We start from the raw sequence: 21,092 nt of genomic DNA, 5'->3' as shown, positions 1-21,092 counted from the left end.
TTTTTAGGGATTTTTTTGAACTCTTTCTAAAGATGACCCTGGAGAAGGACCGTTGCTGGTTAAAAAAACTATAGATGGGCATGGAGTAGACAAAAGTCCATTTACAGAAGAAAATGTATGGGAGGAGCTAGGCAAACAAAGTGAACAAGGCCATGAGGCTGGATGAGATACACCCCAGGATACTGAAAGAGCTCAGAGATGTGCTGGCAGGTCCGCTGAAGGATCTGTTCAATAGATCCCTGGAAACAGGACAGGGGCCACAGGATTGGAGAAGAGTTGTGGTGGTCCTGCTTCACTAGAATGGTAGCAGAGAGGAGGCTGGAAACTACAGACAGGTTAGCCTCACCTTGGTGGTGGGAAAATTAATGGAGACTCTGCTGAAGGAAAGGATAGTGATCTATCTACAATCTGGTGGGTTGCTGGACCTGAGGCAGCATGGATTCACCAGGGGAAGGTCCTGTCAGACAAATCTGATTGATTGGATGACTAGAGAATTGTCTTTTTATGGATGATACTAAGATCTACAATAGAGTGGACATGCTTGAAGGAGTAAAGAGAATGAAAAGGGATTTAAGAAAGCTGGAAGAGTGGTCAAAAATTTGGCAGCTGGGATTCAGTGCCAAGAAGTGCAGAATCAATCATCTGGAGCGCGGTAATCCAAAAGAGCTGTATGTGATGGGGGGTGAAAAATTGATGTGCGCGGACCAAAAGAGGGAATCTTGGGGTAATAGTGTCTGGAGATCTGAAAACGGTGAAGCTATGTGACAAGAAGGTGATAGCAAAAGTCAGAAGAATGCTGGGCTGCATAGAAAGAGGAATAACCAGTAAGAAAAAGAAGGTGATAATGCCCTTGTAAAGGACCTTGATGAGGCCTCACTTGGAGTACTGTGTTCAATTCTGGAATCCATATTTCAAGAGGGTCAAAGTAAGGATGGAAGTGGTCCAGAAAAAAGCAACCAAAATAGTGTGGGGTCTGCAGGAGAAGACCCATGAGGAGAGGCTGAAGGAGCTGAATGTGTCTATCCTAGAAGAGAGGAGGTACAGGGGAGATATGATACAGACCTTCAGATACCTGAAAGGTTTTAGTGATGCACATTCGACAAATGTTTTCCGTTGGAAAGAAATCAGTAGAACTAGGGGTCCATGAAATCAAACTCCAGGGAGGATGACTCAGAACCAACATCAGGAAATATTTCTTCATGGAAAGGGTGGTAGATGCCTGGAATACCCTTCTGGAGGAGGTAGTGAAGATGAAAACTGTGAAAGATTTCAAAGGGGCATGGGATAAACACTGTGGATCCCTAAAGGCTAGAGGATGGAAATGAAGAAAAGAATGCATAGGGGTAACTTGCTGGTGCAGCGGTTACTACCCTTAACCAATAAGCCTTAATTCCTATGTTGCAACTCCATCATGGCTCTCTGCTTCAATGGTAGGGAGAAAAAGGGAATTGGATTCGAACAGCAACCAATGAGAGCCCCGACTTTTACAGTCTGGAGAAACAAATAAGTATGGGGGTTACTTGCTAATGTGGTGGTTACTACCCTTAATCAACAAGCCTGATACTTTGATGCAACTCCCATATTGCTCTCTGCTTTAACGGCAAGGCATAGCAGGGAATTGGATTTAAACAGCAACCAACGAGGGCCCTGACCTTTATGGTCTGGGAAACCAATCAGCATGGGGTAACCTACACGGTACAGCAGATACTACCATAAGCTTGCTGGGAAGACTGGTTGGACCAATTGGTCCTTTTCTGCCATCATTTTTATGTTTCTATGTTAATTAAGTGACCTGGCCTATATCAGAAGGCAAACTGTGAGTTTGCCTTCTGACTTTGCTTAAATTGCTGTTGAATCTGAATACCATTGTTGCCCCCGAAGAGAAGGGACCTGTAACCCAATACATAATCCTGCAAGTGTAAGCCAGGATGTATTTGCTTTCTTTTAAAGTGTATACTAAAATGAAGCAGAATTGTGGAATCCTGGATTAGAGGTGGCTTACTTGCAGGTAGTACCAATAAGCTAAGGCACCATAAAAGGGGCAAGGCAGCACAAACTATGGCATGAACACCCCTAAGCATAGAATGCAGAGCAAGCAGCAAAAGCATGGCATTATTACTCCAGTAGTGCACTGCTGACAGTATATTCAGTAATTTATACTCTGTCTACTGCTGTTATGTGAGTCACACGATACACTGTCACCTTTAGGGAGAGCAAGCAATCACAGTCACTACATAGCATATTCTAAACACACAGAGGCAATCTCTGTTACACAGTGTATCTTTCCTAACAACACATACTATGTCTGCTCTTAGCCATGCTGATATACTATCTCTCTCTAAAAGTAAGAGTTTACAGCTTCCTTTTTACTAAACACTGCAGTGCACAATGCCAACTAAGCACAAGTAGCAGCATAGCAGTGTACTAAATCAGTGACTGACAGCACATTTTCTCTCTCTCAATTACAAATTTAGCTTTTTCTGGAACTCTCAACCCTGAAGCAAGGAGCTTCACAATCTGTATGTTGATGATCTAAAATTAATCACACAACTGACTGAAAATAGAGCCTGTTCAAGCTTAACTTGTTTCACTTTCAACTAAAAAAAAAAAAAAAAGACAAGCTGGGACAGACTGGTTTAAAAACTGCTCCTGCTCCTTGCCCCATCCCCTATGTTGTCAGAGACTAAGTAAAAAGAAATAATCATTGTTTAATGCTTCCCCTATAGACTTTATGGGGGGGGGGGGAAAGAAAATGAAATACATTTTTTGTTTGCAGTGCAATTTCATTTCATTGCCAACAAAATGAACAAAGTTTATCACATTTTTCATTTTGTTTTGAAACAATGCACATCTCTACCCTTGTTAGTGGGCTTTTACACAAGATAGTGATCCTTGCTGTAGGGTACCTGTCTTTGGGTATGGAAAATTATCTGAAGGCACAGGGACGGTAACTTTCAAACTGGTTGCATGCACACATTTGTGCACATACTTCGGCCCGCACCCAGGGACACGGCCATTTTCTAATTTACATATGCATGGTTATAAAATAGCCTGGCCGCACGCACATGTGCCATATTTTAAGTGGGTGCACGCATGTGCATGTAAATCCCGCTTCTATCGCATAAATCAGGGGATTTTAAAATGGGTGCACGTGCCACCATTCCCAGTTTTACTAGTTCACCCCCAATTCACCCAGTTGAGAGACAGGTCCTCCAACACCCCCGCTTTGATAACCTCCACTTATTTATTTATTTTTATTTAGAGCTTTTCTATACCGGCATTCATGATAAAATCATATCATGCCGGTTTACAGGTAACGGGGGCGCAATAACCTTGAACGTTTAGCAAGTGGAGAGGAACCAAAAAGTTACAATAAAACAGGGTTGCTGGAATTGGGGGAGGAAGGAGACAAGAGTAAGAGTAACTTTACAGTAGTAATTATTTACATTGTGCTAAAACTTCCCAACCCTTAAAATCCCACAGATCTGCCTAGTTTTCTTTAAATTTTAACTTAAATGGCATCCATAGCAGAAGTAAAGTTACACAGCAAAGGACCTAGGTGCATGCTGGGTTGAGTCGGCATTTACGTGCTCATCTCAGGTCCACACCCCACGATGCCCATGACCCGCCCAGATCATGCCCACGCCTTACCCCGTTGAAAACTTTTGAGATATGTGCACTGTGGCATTTACACGGGTATCTGGGTGCTTTTTAAAATACAGTTGACGTGCTTGTATGTTTTTTTTTGTTTTAGGGGTCTTTGGGCAAACACTGGAGTATATAATGCAATATGAAATGCGCTATGGTGAGAGACTGGCTCCCATTATAGTGGAACAGTGTGTGAGCTTCATTCGAAACCAGGGCCTTCACGAGGTGGGACTCTTTAGACTACCAGGTCAGGCCAGATTGGTGAAAGATCTACAGGAAGCTTTTGATGCTGGTGAGAAGCCTTCATTTGACAGGTACAGTGATGTCTGCTTCTTGTCGCTACATAAGATAACCGGTGTGGAGAGTCAAAGTTAGAATACACCAAAATATATAACCGAAAAACAAAGCATTCAAAATTCATTAATATTACTTACACCATTAAGGCAATAATTGTGGTTCATCATAACACCCGTGAGCAAGTAGATTAATTTCTACTCCCCTGCCATACTCTGAGTCATATTTAATCACTGATCCAAAGACAATTGTATATTCAACAAACTCGCACAGTTTCTGCATAATTACTTTCCTTTAAACATATCAAGCACAGATGCTGAAGCTTATCACAGACCTGTTGTAAAATCTTTATAGGGAATACAGTAGGGATGTACTTTTGTTGAACTGGGAAATTTTAATGAAATTTCCCTTTTCTTTTTTTTTTTTTTAAAGAAAATGAAGGAAAATGAATGAAATTTAATTTATTTTTAAAGAAAAGGTTGCCACCACTTCCAAAACATACTTCTACTTCCAGGCCCTCTCTCGATCCTCCTCAGCAACCTCCCCCTATCCCTTTTACCCTCTTCTTGAATGCCCAGTTGCTCCTGCCCCATGGCTATGGCTGTTGTAGATCGTACGGGCAGATCAAGGCTGGCCCCACTGTCAGTTTTTGCCATACAAAATGGTGTGGCCCAGGCCCGAGCCGGTGCCATTTTGAACAACAAACATTTACAACGGCACCATTTGCAATATTCATAGTTTGAGGATCGATCCTGCCCCATAAAAAAAAACAACCCAAAAAACTTTCCAAGAAAAGGATAAAAGAATAAGAAGGGATAGGGAAGGAGGACTAAGGAGGATCATGAGAGGGTGTGGGAATGGGAGGATGGGTTTTGGTGGCCAGATAATCATTTTTTACTTTTGTTTTTCACTTTTTTTGTGGGTTTTTTTGTGTTTTAAAATTTCATTTGTTTTTTTCATTTAAAAAAAAAGGAAAAAAAAACAAATGAAAAATAACAAACCCCCTCCCAAATTAATGTCTGTTCACACACCTGAGGTGCAGTAGAGGTTTTGCAATCATTTCCAAGTTAACACACTAAATTTTAATGCTTATAAGTTAATTCAAAACTCCTTTGTAAGTCATTAACATGAGCTGTTAACAGGGGCAATTATTAAACTTTAGTAGATAGGCCCCCATTTGTCATAATTGTGATGCTGATGTGATGTCTTTATCAGCAACTTGTTTCTCATAGATCACCAAACAATATCCAGATGGTAATGGCACTAAGGCCTGGATTTTCTATGTTTGCAGAACTTAGAAAATCCGGCGGTAACAGGGGGGCAGGCCTGCGAAAGCCGGCAGCGATCGCACCACAGCGGTGCAGTCGCTGCCAGCTTTCGCAAACCAATAGCGCCACCGTGAAAGGTGGTGCTATTGGCCACGTTACTGACGGCGATAAAGCTCCTTACCTTTTCGCCGTCAGCGATGTCTTCGCGGCGTCCGCCCTGACTCCTCCCCTTCCGGTGTGGATGCTGCCCAGAACCCGTCCCGATCTAGGTGTCGCGTGCAGAAAGTCCCTTTTCGCGTGCGATCCCTTTAGAAAATGACCCCCTAAGTCACTATCTGCCTGAGCCGCATTTAAACCAGGAATCAGACAGGAACAGTTTTGTATTCCTATTTCACTTTTTGATGATAGGCTTTATATAAATCTAAAATAAAAATATATTTTTAAAAACCTAACAGCAGTACTGTATGATCTACATGCTGCAAGCCATTGATGCATATACGACTTAAAAAATCTTAAATTTATCCCGCATACTATGATGTTTCTCTTTTTTTCTTGCTGTAGCACTACAGATGTGCACACAGTTGCTTCTCTTCTGAAACTCTACTTGCGGAAACTTCCAGAACCTGTTGTGCCTTTCTCCAAATATTCTGAGTTCCTTCTATGTGCTAAAATGCTGATTGAAGATAAAGAAAAGGTATGTTAACTAGTATCTATGCTTGTTTTGCTGTACCACCGTGAACCACCTCGTGGGAAACTAGCAGTACATAAAAATATACAAATAAATAAATATTGGACATATGTTGCAAACAAATGAATTATCAACCCCTTTAATGTAATTAATTTGTAAAACCATTAAAGTGTAAGCTTCAGTATAATAAAAGGTGGCCATTTCCCTATTAGAATGGTTTTTTTTCAGGGGGTTGGGCTAGGCTTTTGCAATAATTTAAAACTACCTTTCCCTTTTCCATACTCAATATACAGATATAAGTTTTCACAATCTGGGGGTCTAAAAATGTAAATTTTAGGTTTAAATAGTTTGAGAGTGGAGCAAGCAGCCCAAATAAACTCCCGCTAATTAGATTGAGAGAATCCAGGAAAGATGGATCCAATCAGGAGATGCCATCATCTTGGGGTGGGTGGGTGTGTGTGTGGAGGAGGGGTGAGTTATCTATTTTATTTAAAATTCTTATAAACCACTTATAGGGGCAGATTTTCAAAGGGATACGCGCATAACCTCCGAAAACCTGCTCCAAGCTCCCCCTGCGTGTGCCAAGCCTATCTTGCATAGGCTCGGTGGCGCACACAAGCCCCAGGATGCGCGTATGTCTCGAGGCTTCGAATAAGGGGCTGGCCGGGGGCATGTCTGGGGGTGTGGCAGCGGTCCGTGGGTGGTTCGTGGGCGGGGCCGGAGGCATGACGGTGATCTGGGGGCGGGGCCGAGTGCTCCGGCACAGCGGCCTGTGCCAGGGCAGGGAGCTGGCGGCGTGCAAAAGTTATGCTCCACGAAATAAGGCAAAGGGGGGATTTGGTTAGGGCTGGGGGTTGGGTTAGATAGGAGAAGGGAAGGGAAGGGAAGGAAAGGTGGGGGGGGGGGCCAAAAAAAAAGTTCCCGAAATTGAAGCGGCCTCGGAGGGAACAGAGGCAGGCTGCTCGGCTCGGCACGTGCAGGTAGCACAATTGTGCACCCCCCTGCGCGCGCCGACCCTGGATTTTATAACATGCGCGCGGCAGCACGCGCATGTTATAAAATCGGGTGTAGATTTGTTCGCGCCGGGTTGCGCAAACAAATCTGCGCCCTTGTGTAAGTTTAAAGATTTGCCCCATAGTGAATTAATCATACTATGAGGTGTTCATGATAACATAAATACTAAAAATGCGACCAACACAAACATTCAGACAGACATAAAACACTTTGCAACAAAAAAGAAAGAAAAAGAAAAATTTCTATTACCAGATTAAACAAAGCCTCACGGTGAAGAAGATGGTGACTAAACATGATAATGTCTGACATCTCATTGATTGTGGGGGAGGATTTCAGTAGCCATTGAGGGCTATCGTGACTGACCTTTATTGCCATGTCTACACATTTCAACCAGACTAGACTTTGTGGGGGTAATTTACAGAGGGAATTCTGCAGGTAAAGTAGTGCCCTGCCGGCAGAAATGGGCCTTTAGAAAACTGCGTGATGGAGATGTGCACCTAGGTGAGAGGCATTTCAGGGGGTGTGGTTGGGGTAGAATTGGGACTTACAAGTTTGCTTTTTGATTTGAAAAAGTAAGCGTGTAAATTCTCTTGGCAAAACTGCGCACACCAAATAGGAGTAATTGTACGCTCATAGCTTTGCCAGGATAATTTTCAAAACAAACTTACCCAAATTCAGTTCACTTTGAAAACTGGTGTAACTTAGATATATTACAGCCCGCAAATTTATGCAGCTTGTTGAAAAATTAACCCCTAAAAGTCCAAGGTTTCATAACATAAAGATAACTAGAACAATGACTATAGTGGAAATCTGTTACCAAAAGGGGAAATAAAAATTGTGACAGATGGAATTGTAATGCTCAAAATGAAGATATTTTTGTATTATACATTAGAGAACAGGAATTTAACCATTTAATACTAATTTGTAGAAAAGTAAATCAGAAAAATATGGTGCACATCTGTTTTAAACCCACACTGAACTGGACAATTATAGATCTGGTCAAACAGCAAAGTGTACCACGGAGTCTAAATTCCAGCTGAACTATTTGCCTCTCTAATCTACGTGTCACACCCAATGTCTTCGCCTCGCCCCTAGCATAGCTAGCCCAGTTCATGTAAATAGGTATATTCCAGGTCAACGAATGGGGAATTCTGTAACACAGAAAAAGTAGCAAATGGATATCAAGGAAAAAGAAGCAAATGGATATCAAGGAAAAAGAAGCATCCATTTAGGTTAAAAAAAAAAAAAAAACAAGCCAAAAAAATTTCACAAGTATAATTTCTCAGAACTACAATGAATCTGTGAGCAGGGCTCTAGTTAATATTACTTTGAAGGCCTTATGCATTTCTAAAAATGATGAGAATAACATTTTTCCCAAAATAAAAGCTATTAACTTACAACTGTGTGTGCATGTGCGAACGCCCGTGAGGGGGTGGGGGGAGAGGCGGTGCTAAGGAAAAATAATTGTTTGCCAAGAAATATGGCTAAATTTAGAAATCTGGACACATTGGACTATTTGCCACCCAAGGAGCAACATATAACTGAACCATGCATGGAAGCTTCACTTAATTGTTTCTACGTCTATGGCTTGCTTAATAGGGTATACAAGAGCTAAAGAAGCAGCTGTCAGATCTTCCTTCAGCAAACATAAACCTACTGCTGTACATGTGCAGGTAAGATTTCAGCAACTGAAAAGCAAACTTGATATTAGAACAGGGCTTCCCAAGCCTGTCCTGGGGCCACCACAGCCAGTCAGGCTTTCAGTATATCCACAATGAATATGCATGAGATAGTTTCTGCATGCACTGAACAGCTCATGCATATTCATTGTGTATATCCTGAAAACATAACCTTGTGATCCCTGGGACAAGGTTGGGAGATCCTATATTAGAGGGAAAGTGCAGTTCAATACCCCATTCCCTGTTTATTGTAATTTCCCAATCTATAGTTTCTACTAATCTATAGTCTCTACTAATATCGGTATAGAAAACTCTTAAATAAATAAACAAACAAACAAATAAATAAAGATAAATGCACTGTGGGGCAGATTTTATAACCTGAGCGCGGCCTACATTGGTGCGCGCTACCCGGCGTCCACTAATGTACCTCCGATTTTATAACACGCGTGCACAGCCACGCGCATGTTATAAAATCCAGGGTCAGCGCACGCAAAGGGGTGCACACTTGTGCAGCTTGCGCGCGCCAAGCCCTAGGGGAACCCCGATGGCTTTCCCCGTTCCCTCCGAGGCCACTCTGAAATCGGTGCGGCCTTAGAGGGAACTTTCCTTCTGCTCCCCCCCACCTTCCCCTATCTAACCCATCCCCCAGCCCTACCTAAATGCCCCCTACCTTTATTTCAGGAGTTACACCTGCCTCTGAGGACTCGAGACCGCCCCCCAGACCGGTGCCCCGCCCCCTTCCCACCCCTTTTTCAAAGCCCCGGGACATGCGCGCGCCGAGCCTATGCAAAATAGGCTCGGCGCGCGCAGGAGCAGGTTTTCGGGGGTTACATGCGTAACCCTTTGAAAATCTGCCCCTGTAAGTACGTCAAGGCATCAGCTCTAGAAACAACCGTCACGCGATCAAGATGTTTGTTTATGCTCTGTATTCCCCCCACCCCCCCTCTTGGTTTTATTTCCGGATCTCTTTTCACACTTTTTTTTTTTTTTTAATAAGAAGTGCAGGCACTCATTTATTGCAGCCTCAAAAGAGAATATTACTCTTCTTTACCTCATTGTCATGGGTTGATGTTGTTTTCTCTTCACCACCTGACTGATTTTAATTATTGGTTATAAGCATGCATTTACATAACTGTGCATGACCAAGTGATCTTTTAAAAAACAAACAAACAACAAAACCATCAAATAATAGGTACAGGAAGTTTAACCTGAGCACTGGCGAGCAAAGTCTAACAAAAAATATAATGCTGTTTTAAAGTTGAAAAGGGATTATTTAGTACCAGTTTATTATTGATTTCACTTATAGCTCTTTGGAGTCTTCTAATTAAACATTTTTGTCTTTCAGATTTCTAGATGAAGTCCAGTCTCACTCGAACATGAACAAAATGGGTGTGCAGAACTTAGCAACAGTTTTTGGACCAAACATCATACGTCCCAAAATGGAAGACCCTGGTAAAAGCACAGAAGGTAAGAAGCTAACTGTTAAAGTTTAAAAGCAAATAGCATTAGATCTCCTAGGACACAAGCTCAAATCCCCTTTACAAGTGACCATTTATGTGATGTTGGGCTAGTATTTTATTCCTCTGCACCGCGGTTACCAGTCTTAGGGCCAGGTTTGCTAAGGCTCTTTTCTCATTGTGTCTTATGGTGTTAAAAAAACCCCCCAAAAAACCAACAAAAATTTGGCAGATCAAGCCCGCAATTTGGTAATAACAAGGCGAACGCTTAAGCTTCCGCCTTTCGACATTTCTGAAGCATTCACAGAATCTGCCTGAAATGGTCTGCCGCGTCATCCTTTTTTTTTTTTTTTTTCATAAATTGGGTAAATAGTAAATCCTGCTAATCCCTTATATATTTTTTTTTTTCTTATCAGAATATAGTTTTTGATGATATACTTGCTTACTATTTCTCCCTAAGTATCTAGTTTAATACTTTGGAAATAAGAAGGATAAAAATTTAAGTTAATTGTTTAAATATTTTTCATGTAATAATGGCATCTTATTTCTCACTTATAAGTTCAATTGTATTATTGAATTATGTAATTTGAAAATTAGAAATAAATAATTAAAAAAAAAAAAAAAAAAGATCATGAGAGGTCTTGAACGAGTAGATGTGACTCGGTTATTTACACTTTCGAATAATAGAAGGACTAGGGGGCATTCCATGAAGTTAGCAAGTAGCACATTTAAGACTAATCGGAGAAAATTCTTTTTCACTCAGTGCACAATAAAGCTCTGGAATTTGTTGCCAGAGGATGTGGTTAGTGCAGTTAGTGTAGCTGGGTTCAAAAAAGGTTTGGATAAGTTCTTGGAAGAGAAGTCCATTAACTGCTATTAATCAATTAGGGAATAGCCACTGCTATTAATTGCATCAGTAGCATGGGATCTTCTAGGTGTTTGGGTAATTGCCAGGTTCTTGTGGCCTGGTTTGGCCTCTGTTGGAAACAGGATGCTGGGCTTGATGGACCCTTGGTCTGACCCAGCATGGCAATTTTTTATGTTCTTATCACATGCTCGAGAAACATAAAATAGAATGGTGGTTCAAAGAACACTGTGTGCAAACTTGTATATAGTGCTGTACACGAGAACCTTTTAGCACACCCAACCACAAATGTGAGGGTATGTTGACGACAGCCCTGTTAAATAAAATACTCTCTCCATTTTAGCTAGATACGTAACACATTCTTGAAAAAAGAAACTGGTTTGATTTCACATTATATTAATATTGTCTTCCATAAGGTCCATGCTGACAGAGTAGGCTTCTCTGTAAATATACATCTTATTTGTGAAAGTGTATTTTTCTGTTGAAGCCATTAAGTGGAAGCAGTTTCCAGCAGAGGGAGCCATTGCTATATCTTTGACCTATTTTTGTGAACTCAAATCTATAATAATTTCATTCACTAAAACCAGTGACTGCAACACAGTTGTCAGCCTTTGAAATCCTTGATGAGAGGTGGCTTAGAAGAAAGAATAACACACTTATCTCCCAATGAACTGATTACCTTTTTAAATGAACAGCCTCAGGGTCAAAAAAATGAAGCCTTATTTTTTTAATCATAATATCCTATCCCAATGAGTCATGCTTAACAATGCAACATTATGTGATTGTTGACATTGAGAAAGATGCAGGAAGCATATGACAGAATCAGCTCGGCATGAGGTTGCCTGCATAAGCCAAGAAGATACAGCTTGCATTACAATAATGGCGTGGGTAAATGGATGGAGTACGGTTTGATAGAGGGGACAAGGATAGCAGCACTTAACAGTTCCTGGCACGCAGGTCTAGCTGATTCAGTGCCACTTAAGCCCAGTGTAACTACATTGGTTCTTCACTGAGCCGATGAAAGAAGAAGGGCTCTCAAAAGCTAGTCCCAGATGTACTGAGTTAGCTCAATAAAAAGATGGATCACCTACAATTTGTTTGTTGACCCATTTGTCTACATATTCACGTGGACTAAAATGGCAGCTACAATATTTTCATTTTTCCAGAAACTGGTAATAGTCACTTGACACAGAAAAGTATTAACAATGCATAAAGGCCAGCTCTAACTCAAACCATTGTGCTGGATGCTATGATGCAGGAAATCAACATCAGGTCTGCCAGGGCTGGTTGAGTCTAGGCACATCACAGAGATGATGTGACTAGGTCCTAGAAAGGGATGGAAGTCAGCTGCTGCAAATGTGGTTTTCCATGTGGACAAGAAACGCACAGTGTGCATCTTGGAAGAGGCATTCCTGTAGCTTTGTTACCTGGTCATATTGTCTGGGATGGAAAAGACAAACATTTTTATTTATTTATTGGGGGTTTTTTATACCGACATTTGTAGGAAACATCACATCGGTTTACAACTCATTTGTAACAGCATATGTGTCTGTGAGAGCCTGTATGTATGAGAGAGAGCATCTGTGAGAGCATGTATGAGAGAGCATGTGTGTCTGTGAGACCATGTGTGTATGAGAGCATTTGTAAGAGTATGTGTCTGAGAGCCTGTGTGTATGAGAGAGAGCGCATGTCTGTGAGAGAGTGACCATATGTATGAATGAGAATGAATGTGAACATGTGTGTGTAAGAATGAACGTGTATATATGTGTGTATATGAGAGAGAGGAGAAAGATTGTGTGCCCCCCTCCTAATCCACAGCAATCTCAGGGTGACTGGAAATCAAAAATTCCCAGTTATGGAGGGTGGGGAATTTTTTAATCCTTGTTAGTTTTAATTGTTGGCTATTATTTGATGTGTCTGTTTTGAAATATTTTATTGGGTGTTTGGAAAATGTAAAAATAATTTATGAGATTTTAATTATTGGATGTTCTGTATATCAGTTGTTTTGAAATATTCTTTTAATTAGTATGGCTTTATTATTATTATATTTTATGTTTCCTGATTGTATTGTTTGATGTTTTATGAGGAATGTGATGTTTTTGTTTTTCCATTGTTGCACTGAGGTTTCCAGTTCAGTTTTTGTGTGCACGTTTGTATTTATACTTTATGGTCTCTTTATTTTGTATTTGGCAAAGGTGTGTCTGTGTTTTGTATGTGTGACTTAGGTGAGGTATTCTGCTAGCATGTACTTTATATGTAGGGACCAACAGCAGCTGGACTTATTCAGTTTTCCTAACAGGAGGTGTATTGGTATTTTAGGGCATGTTGTAATATTTGAAGTATTGCCTTTTCATAGCTAGGATTGTTACTGTTTTGAGTCTGGCAGTTAGGGTGTTATGGTATGGCAGATTTCCTATAGGTCCCAAATACATTTTTTGCAGGATTTTGTATTATACAATGTTCCTAGTAGTGGAGGGAGTTTGTGTTGCTAATGAGGTGACTCTGGAGTTTGATTATTATTTTTGTATGATGAATGGTAAGCGGACATGCCTTTGTTCTCTCTGCACTCTTTGCTGGAGGAATTTCTCTGAATGCAGGGTACTTTAGAACTTGAAGTGCAGGTTTTATATTGGGATTTTGTCCCATTCTTATACAGAATTTTTATTTTTAATGCACTTGAATAATTTTGAGAACAGTTTTCTTAGATGGTTGAAACTGGCAAGGGGTTGCTTTGTTACTTAGAAGATTCTTTTGTCTAGAGATGCCACCGACTTTGTGACAATGGTGCAAAATGTTTATATTGGTGCTTCTTGCTTTAGGAGTTGGAGTGTCCTATCTCTGCATGTATAGAATTTGGTGACAGGCAGGTGAGGAGAGAGCCATTGAATCCCTGCCAAGATCAAAGTATCAGGGTGGTATCCCTGACACAGATGATTTTCTTTCAAAAAATAAAATAAAAAAATATCATGGGGGGGGGGGGGAAGGGTTGGGAGAAATATGTGCACCAAACCTCTGTCCACATCTCCCTTTTGGAGATGGGGGGGGGGGGGGGCGGTCTGTCTCAAACATCCCTCCTTCCTCACCAGTCTCTCACTCCCCTTTCTCCTTCCACCTGTCTGTCCTGCAAGTCTCTCTTTCTGCCCCCTTACAGTCATTTCCCACCAATCTCTCTCTCCCTCCTCCATAGTCCATCCACACCAATCTCTCTCTTCCCCTCCACCAGTCTATCTCCCTCCACCAATTCATCCCCACCAGTTTGTCTCGCTCTCCCTCCATCAGTCTATTTCCATCAAGTCTGTCTCTCTCCCTCCACCAGTATCTCATTCTCTTTCCCTTCACCAATCTCTTTCTTGCCCTCTCTCTTTCTCTCCCCACCAGTCCATCCTGGTCAGTCTCTCTCTCTCCCTCCACCATGCCATCTCCACCAGTCTGTCTCTCTCTCCCTCTCCCAATCCAGATTCAATTATGTGGCTGCCTGTAGTTTCACACATAAGCTATTGAATATAAGTACATTCATGCACATTTACTGTTGTGCTTTGCACTATGTGTTCCATTTATATCAGTCAGCATTATTTAATGTTTTATATATTATCAATGAGCCTGGTGTGCATATAATTTATTTCTTATTATGTTAATCACTTTTCTATATATGGCACACAACTGCAGGTAAAATAAAAGGGAAGCATGGGTTGGTCCGTGAAAGTTTTGGAGGTTGTAAAGGAGACACACTCCCAAAAAGCTTGGGAACCCCTGCCATAAACCATAAAGGTAGACTTGGGGAAATCCACTACCTATCCCTGGGATAAGCAGCATGGAATGTATCTACCCCTCGGGATCCTGCCAGGTATTTGTGACTTGGATTGGCCACTGTTGGAAACAGGATACTGGGCTTGACGGATCTTTGGTCTGACCCAATATGGCATATCTTATGTTCCACTGATCTTCTCTTATCTTTTTGCCATCTGTCTTGAAGAAAAAAAAAAAGTTTCCCCAACAGCAGCATATGCTTACTCTCAGGTACCAATAAATTTTCCTCGCAATATTCATGCAGCAGCTATCTCTTTTCAGACCTATTAGGGGATGTTATGAGTAGCATTCCTACATACATCTCTTGTTATATAGGTTCACCTGACCATTGACTTTGTTTTTACCTAATCTTTTTCTTATTTCCCACTTGTTTCTTTGTCCAATTTTAATTTAATTATTTTTTTTATTTTGAGGGTTGGAAGGCATTAATACTTGTGTTTGGGTATGAGAATGTGTGCTTGTCTATTCAAGGTGGTAAAGAATCAGAAACAGAATCTCAGTTGGGCAGACTTGACAGGTCAAGAGGTCTTTAGCTGCCATTTTATTTACTGTTATTTATTTTTTTTATTCCTACGTCTGTTCAACTAATAGCATGTAGTTTCTTCTATACAGCCCTAATTTACTCTTCATAAACACAGCTAAGTTATTTCCTTCACATCTCAAATTCTTCTGTGCATTTTCCCTATTGGTTGCAATACCTACAATAATCCAACATGGTGCTTCTCAACTTGGGGAGCCTGAACTCAACACAAGGTCCATCACTGTAAAAATCTCACTAGACAAAGCAAAAATTTAAGACATAATAGTCAAACTCTAGATTTTTCCATATGCAAATTAGGTCATAGTATGAGACTGCAGAAAGTTCTACATTTTAAATGATGGTGTCCATGGAAAAAGAAAAACATTAATTTTAAAAATAGGCTCAGCCAAGAGGAGGCATCATTCAGAAAGTTATGCTCTTTCAGAACATTAGAATTATTGAAATGTGTGCTTCTTTTGCATAGCTGCTGGAAAAAGGAATATAAATTGCTGCTAGCTCTGGAAGAAACCAGAGTTGCCATATGCTGTTTCAGCAGGTGCTGGGTGTGCACAAATTTGTTTGAAGAAGCCCCTTTTTATTGTGCTCATGTTTCCTGAAAGAATGTGTGGGACCTTCTCTACAACTGTCCAAATGTAGGTCATGTTGGGTTAATGTTCATCCCTTCAAAGGCAGTTAGGAATGTGAGCTGAAACAGATAGTGAACAGTCTGGATGGTAATTATTAAAACACACTAAAGTACAGAAGCTCCAAATCTTTCTCTCCCTGATGCCCACTCATCAATCAGAAATCAGTCAGCTGATACCCATATCCAGTCTCTAAATATGCTAATTTACAAAAACAAATTCCTTTGAATAAATATGGATTTGGAGGAAAAAAAAAACTTGAGAGCTGAATTCAAACCATAAATTTAAAAAAAAAATTTTTTTTGAACCTAAACTTGAACGAAGGCGATTCATCCAACCCCATATCACACCCCTCATTGCAATACATGTCATATCAGCAGCCTTTTATGAGTGTTTATATTATAAAAGTTATACTTATATATTGTGTCTTTCTTTGAAAAAGAGAGGATTCTCCACTGGTTTTACAGCACCCCTATGTCTTACAACAATGTGAGGTTCTAAGGCACCTTTGTTGCCAATCAGCTTTGGCCATTAATTGTGCTGAGGGAATGCTCACGTAACCCTGGGTGCTGGACCTGTGTTAGCTCATTTTGAGTTACTCTTTCTTGATGCGATTCCATTTTTGACAAATATAGCAGAGTTGCTGCTGTGCCAATAACCACCAAACTACTACTGATTTTGGATTAATCACTTCCCCAGTGGACAAAGGAGAACTACTGATTAAGAACATAAGGCTTGCCATATTGAGTTAGACCAAGGGTCCATCAGGCCCAGTATCCAACCGTGGCCAAGCCAGGTCACAGGTATCTGGCAGGATCCCAACAGGTAGATAGATTCCAAACTGCTTATCCCAAGAATAAGCAGTGGATTTCTGTAACTCTCCCTTAATAATGGTTAATGTACTTTTCCTCCAGGAACTTGTCCAAACCTTTTTTAAATGCACCTATACTAATAGCTTTTTCCACATCCTCTGGCAAATTCCAGAGCTTAATTATGCACTGAGTAAAAAACATATTTTCTCTTATTAGTTTTAAATGTATTACCCAGTAACTTAATTGTGTATCCCCTGGTCTTTGTACTTTTCAGGAAAGAGTAAACAACTGGTTGTTTACTCAATCCATTTCACTCATTTTAATCAACCTCTATCATATCTCCCCTCAACCATCTCTTCTCCAAGCTAAAGAGTTCTAACCTCTTAAGCCTTTCTTCACAGGGGAATTGTTCCATCCCCTTATCATCTTGGTCGCCTTTCTCTGTACCATTTCAAATTCTGCTACATCTTTTTTGAGATGTGGTAACCAGAACTGAACACAATACTCAAGATGAGGTCACATCATGGAGCGAAACACAGGCATTATGATAGTCACTGTTTTATTCTCCATTCCTTTGCTAATAATCCCTAGCATTGCTCATTTAGCATGTGAAATTAGAACTAGGTAAAGCAGGAAATTTGATGGGTGAACTAAGAAGCCTATCCTAGCTGTAAGGGATGATGATCTTTCTAGAACTTGGGATCAAGCTGCAACAAATAAAAACTCTCAGGTCCCTTGGCACTTCAGTGCTTATCTCTAGTACCTGGTTAGCAAGATTTTAAAGCAGAAGGTAAAAAACATAGTAACATAGTATGTAATGGCAGAACAGGTCTACTCAAATATCTCTGCTTACACTGCTAAGGATATATCTCAGTTACCAGCCATAACGCATGACTGCTGCTAAAATATCACTCCCTGTCCAGGACAGTTTTTGTAGTCTTCTTCCTTAGTCTTCTACAATATTGGGTAGATAGCAAACAAGATCCTCCATAGAGTTCACTGCTCCTTTACCATCTTAAATCATAAAACATTTGTTCAAACATTCAGCCTCCTAGATCCCTTGCATAGCTGGCCAGATTGACCAGGATATGAGAACCTGCATATGGTATACTACAAACGATTTTAAAGCTTTGCCAGAGGCTAAATATATGTGGGACTTTGGCTCTTCTTTACACAAATCTTTATTCTTCACAGCATTTAACATAAATCCAAAACTGCTTACCGTGCAAGCACTTCACAAAACATCAACAACAAAGCAGCATTTAAGCGGAGCTGCCTTCTCCTCGTCTTCCCAGGGCCTCCTCTGTGCCCTAACCTATATCCTGCTCAGAGGGCACCCCTTGTTTGCAGAATGCTATGCCTTAAGGTAGACTAGAAGCAGACCTCTGGGATCGGTCCTTTAAGAGGTTCTGAGGATTTTCTGGCACGCTCTGTCACACTGCACTTCTGCTAAGATTTCTAGTTATTATATTACTGTATTCCACTTGTCAACAGACCCAGCTGCATCCCCATGCTGGTCTCTGGAAACAAGTTTAGATGCTTCCAATGTACTTGTTTTCTTCTCAGCTCCTTTTTTTCATGTCCATTTCCTTTCTCCATACTTTCCTCAGGATATCTGAACAGACAGCTCTAGCTTGGGGAAATAATGCTGGTATCCAAGCCTTTCCTAATTCTCACTATGAGCTTGGCTCCCAGGCATGAAAGTTGTCATTTTGTAGGTGTATCACCTTGAGATGGGGGGGGGGGGGACGACATGTACCCATATTTTACAACGATAAAGGCTAAGTCCCAAAGCAGACTACTCTGTCTCTGGTGCCTGCAGTGTCACTTTGTCCCCAGTGTCATATTTCTGTCACTGGCTGTACTTAACTAGCTCCAGTGCAGGGCTGGCACTAGGGTAGGCAATTCCAGTCCTCAATTGCACAAACAGGTCAGATTTTCAGGATATCCATAATGAATATACATACATTAAATTTGCATGCACTGCCTCCAATGTATGCAAATATATCTCACTCATATTCATTGCAGATGTTCTGAAAACCAAACCTGTATGTGGTATTCTAGGACTACTACCTCTGTATTAGACAGTAAGTTGCCGGAGGCAGCACAACACTGTGGGACTATTACTGCCCCTTCTCATGTGCCTCCACCTTCCACTCTCTCCCCCTCACTAAAATCACCCATCCTCATTTCCAAATCAGTAAAGTAGCCCTGGGCATGTGCTGGCTCACAGTCCCCCACTTTTGGGTATAAGGTACAACTTCTATGCCATGTGCTGATAGTAACAGATCGCATGGCCACCCTGCTGCTTTGGAAGGGATCTGGCGAGTGAGTTGGGAAGGAGGAGAAAGGAAAGAAGAGTGCAGGAGGCTGCAGATGTTTTTTTTCTTGAGGGGTCAATTGACAATCTAAGGTGGGAGGAGGGTTTCCACTAAATTATGAAGCTGGCTAGAACAGCAAAATGATTTGCATTGGCTTTGGAACAATGTCTCATAGTACACTACCCATCTCTAGCTGTAACTGTAGGATATGAGATTTCTCCCTTGAATTTATCTCCCTTGGAACCTAGAACTATAAATTCCTGGACTGGGGAGTAGACCACTGTGCTACCCATAACAGCTTGGTAAGCCCCTGAGGCTCTCCTATTGATTTTCTTTCAGCTTTCAAGATTGATTATAGAAGACCCAAAATGAAAAGACATTCTTTCAACATTTAGAAAATAAATTATTCTGACTATAATGTTCATCACTGCTCTGTAAGGTCCACAGTCCATAGTACCTGAATAGACCTTCAATTTCACAAGAGAACTCATCAGTAGTAGGAAGACTATAGGTTACTGAGTGGTCTTTTGGGGCTCAAATTAACTGTTTCCCAAATGAAGCTATTCTATTAATAATGCTTCTACAGAAGAGATACATGCTAGCTCTTTGTTTCCCTCACCTCTGCCATCTTTCATAAGAGCATATGAAATGCCATGCTGGATCAGACCACTAGCCCCCCATTCTGCCTCCAACCGTGGCCAGCCACCCAGCTCTTCATAATCCTGCAGCGGTCCTAACCCTTTGCTACCAGGCACATGCCTCTGGAGACATATCCTCAGCGTGAGAGGATAAGGAGAATAGGTCCTAGCTATAGATCACTTCCTGCCATATCAAGATGATGGTCTCCTTCCAGGTAACCTTGCTCCTCCAAAAGCAGCACAGGGGCTGCCAGTTGGGGCTGCTCCACAAGTTTCTGATGGTCTCCTCTATATGCCTCTGTTTGCCTCAGCTGCTCCAGCTCTGCCATTCTGGCCTCCAGAGATCTAACATTCTCTGAAAGCCAGGAGGCTCTTTGCACTAGGTACATACATACAACCTCTCACCAACCAATAGCCAATCACAAATCTAGCAAGCAGCACAAAATACGTGATAGACACCATGTTGCTGTTGGACATCTGTCTGCATCTTAATGTTGTTGAGTTGTTAAAGGTTTTTAAAGAGTGGGGCCACAACTCAAATTTAGATATGTTTATGTTAGCTTATCAATGAGCTGCAATATGATTGAAAGTAGGGTTAATTACACATTGATGTAAATCCTTAATTTACTGTAATTGTGGAAAATATTCCACTTTATTAGGGATTACACCTAATTTCAGAGTCAAAGAAGTACATATTTATAGCAGAATTGTTTTTGCAAAAAAAAAAAAAAAAAAGGGACAGGGGAGATAGTGGCCAGGCAGCCGCATTGTGGCATTGTGGTTTTCACTTGCCACGGTGCGGCCGCACTGCACATCTATCGCCCCATAGCACCAACAGGAAAAGATGTAATTTCCCGCGATGCTGCCGGCGCTAATGTGAAAAACATCACACCTGCAGCACTGCCGGAGATAATTCTGCCCAAACCCCACCCCACACTTCCTCCCCTTCCCCTAATAATACGCCATGATGCCAGCACATCGCACAATAAAGAGATGACTCTATTAGGTTGTGTGCTTTGGATTCATTAACAATTATTCTGGACTTATCCAACCCAACCAGACCTTTTTTTTTTTAAACAGTTTGTGCACATAAAAATAAACAAGGATGTTTCGCACCTTTCAAATCTTGCCTGTTGGTAGTGCACATCCACAATGATAGATATTTTACCACATTATCTTCGCTTTACACGACGAGTCTAGGAAGCCAGCCCTGAACATAGCGCCATGTTTTGCTCACTGCTGCCTCAGGGGCATCCAGCCAATTGGTTTACTCTTCTTGGCGCTTGTTAGCTACAAAAATGAAATGTGCATGTAGAACACAAATTATGTATTGTCAGATATAGTCACCAAATACATCAACTAATACCTGTTTTCACTGGAGTTGTGCATTACGTGCTTGCCATCTTGCTGTTTTCATCTAGATAAATGTGCTGCTCT

Source organism: Rhinatrema bivittatum, chromosome 18 (genome assembly GCF_901001135.1).
Source record: "Rhinatrema bivittatum chromosome 18, aRhiBiv1.1, whole genome shotgun sequence".
Classification (NCBI taxonomy): domain Eukaryota; kingdom Metazoa; phylum Chordata; class Amphibia; order Gymnophiona; family Rhinatrematidae; genus Rhinatrema; species Rhinatrema bivittatum.
This window is presented reverse-complemented; position numbering follows the sequence as displayed.